Raw genomic sequence first — 2,947 nt, 5'->3', positions numbered from 1 at the left:
AGTTGTAGGGGTGTGAGGGAGATGTGATGGAAGAGCCTTGTAGGAGAAATTGGGGGCAACAGACCAAGAAACAGTTTGTGTGTACAGTAAACCGTGGAAAAAGGACGACTTGTGTTTAATTGGTCTCGCGACTCGTGACCCGTAATGTAAACGCACCGAATCCCCTGGACGTTTAAAATGTGGCCCATGAGAGACCGATGATTAATGTGTAGATTGCGTATCCTCCAGTGATCCCATTTACTCCATATACTATCTTCATGGATGCATTCATCTCCTATCTATGCACCAGTTGCCTTTGGAGAGTTTCCCTCCTCTCACCTGCCTCTCATCACCCAATTATCCCCATGTATACCTGCCGTAGCCACACGATGCCATGTGGGTCTATTTTTGAGGTAAGAATGATCGTATGTACCCAGAAAGCAAGACACACATTGCAAAAAGAAGTGATTTTATTCTCTACAGTCCCATGTACTTCCTATTTCCTCCCCGTCTGCACAGCCTCACTTACGATCTGATGCAGGAAGTGTCAGTGTAATTATCAGTCTCTCGTCTGACCGGTTCAAACAGCTCTCAGTGAGCCGGGGTGTGAAGAAGAAACGCGAGGGGCTGTTAAACCTCCACACCGCAGGCAGGCCGCAACGCTCAACACACGGCCGCCACATGTGGGCCCCCCTGAATATAGACTACTTCTTTCCACGTGGGTATTCAAAGACAGGGGGCTGTAGTCACTCTCAAGCAAAAATGTATTTCCTATGGATGTAAACAAGAGCTTCTGGCACTACCATTTTTGTGAGGGTGATTCAGACCTTGTTGTCGAGCTTTCTGGTTTAATTGGGCTCTAATTTGTGTATTTAAGACAACTAGGAACTCTACACATTCACATTCTTGTTTGATTACAAATAACTCCATCCCCTACTTTTCTGACAACGGAAGCTCACATTGTAAATAGTAAACCTACTTTACTAATCATCGACTAAAAGACAAGGTTAAGTACATTTGTCTGTATTTAATTTAAATAATGCATGCTTTCTGCAAGTGTCAATATGTGATTAGGGAGCTGGTAGTGTTAAAGGTAACTAATTACATTTGCCAAAGCATTATACATTTTTTTTATTGTTTGGTGTATTTTGCACCTGGAACACTTTGAAGGGTGGATGTTTCCTTTTCCCCGATAGCACAGAGCTCAAAACGGCAATTATGAATATTTGCAATCGCTCTCAACCCTCTGTGTAGCATAAGAGTACTCTGCTCTGTATTGGAGATATCTTTTCTTGCACCGTCCCCGTCAAAAGAGGACAGAAATCGTAGAAGGGAAATAACCCTTTTTTGTAGAAAGTGATGCAGGTTTTGGTCCCAGACGAAGGATAAATGGCTGAACTGGTTCATTGACTCCAGCCTTTCCAAAATATCATCTGATTGGTTATGCTGCCAAGTGGGAGACATTCTCAATTTCATCTCTCAGCTCCATTACCTGACAAAAGACAGCAGTGTCCTGAGAGAGGCGTATCTCTCGGGTGGCAGCCGATGATTTGTGTGTCTCCAGATCATTCTGTGCACTCTGTCTTGTTTTAAAATGGACGTGTGCAGAAGGGGGAGACTCTGCAGAAACAGAGGCTCATAATTGAGATTTGTGTGAAAGCACCTGTACGATTTAATGGCCTGGACAATTTGAAAATTGAAGCCTGGACAGAAATGGCATTAGTGGCACCGTTTTTATATTCTGCCTGCAGTTATACATGCTGCACTGACCACAGGAGCCCAGCCTGATAATCAAATCTGTAGCACTGTGACATTCAGATGGTGAGTTCACTTACCCTGAGGAAAAAGTGCAATAAATTAGACCCAAAAAACGGTGCCATTTCCATGACAGCCAAACAAAGAATCCAGCCCCCCTTGACAAAAGGAAGATTTACATAATTACACTGGGAACAGATTACATAAAAAGACTCCTTGTATAATTCATAACTCCGTCTTTCCACACAAATGGTATCTGTTCCAAATGGTGAAGAGAGAGAAAGGACAGATGGAGGCGGCGAGTAAGAAAAGGTTGGGAATACATCAGTGGCCTACTGAGCCAACAGGATGTGCCAGCATGGGTGTGTTTGCACATGCAGGTGTGTGTGTGTGTGTGTGTGTGTGTGTGTGTGTGTGTGTGATGAGGGCATTTGTATGCTGTCGGCATCTGAAATCCGTCGTGTGGTGAAGATGAATGGCGTTGGCTTTAAGTCAAATGTTAATCCTAAGACAAAGGCGAGAGAAAAGAGGGAGACATGTAGACAGCTTGTGCATCGTGTCATAACTAAAATATAGAATTAAATTCAGTGTGTACAGTCTGCAAACAGCTTCATTAAAAATGCACTTCTCCCCATCTCCGGTCGCTCACCTCGAAGAGTGAAAACACACTGATTAGATTAGCCCGACTGGAGTCTTTAAAGTCTTCTGGAAATGTCAGCAGAATCATCAAAGCGCCCGCCTCCTTCATAAAGCCTTGATGAAAGGCATTCTCCACATACTGCGCCTTCTATATTGTTAGCTCACGGGTACAACGTCTACATCTGCACAACATTATTGCTTTTATGGGAGTTTTATAAGTGGAGACAGACCGAAATCGGGCAGAGACAAGTGACATGTCCCCCTCTTAGCTACACCCCGAGCCCACCAACTCTGTGCTGCATTTGCAAATCTGTCACATGTATTCATGTACTTGTTTTACGAGCATACCTCTTTTTTGCTCAGGGCGCCTCCTCCCTTTATGGTGCACTTTCTCTACAAGACAAGGTGCACCTCTGCCTGCTTTTTCTCCATCACCTGAAGGTCAACATCTTGAGCTAACGTGAGTATTTGTTGAATACATCACACAGCATTATAATCTCACATAAACACCACAATACCCTCCCACAACAACTCCTAAAAACTGAAGAATTGGACGATATCAATCCCCCCCCCC

Source organism: Notothenia coriiceps, unplaced genomic scaffold, assembly GCF_000735185.1.
Source record: "Notothenia coriiceps isolate Sejong01 unplaced genomic scaffold, NC01 NC01_scaffold00009193, whole genome shotgun sequence".
Lineage (NCBI taxonomy): Eukaryota > Metazoa > Chordata > Actinopteri > Perciformes > Nototheniidae > Notothenia > Notothenia coriiceps.
Note: the sequence above shows the minus strand (reverse complement) of the source record.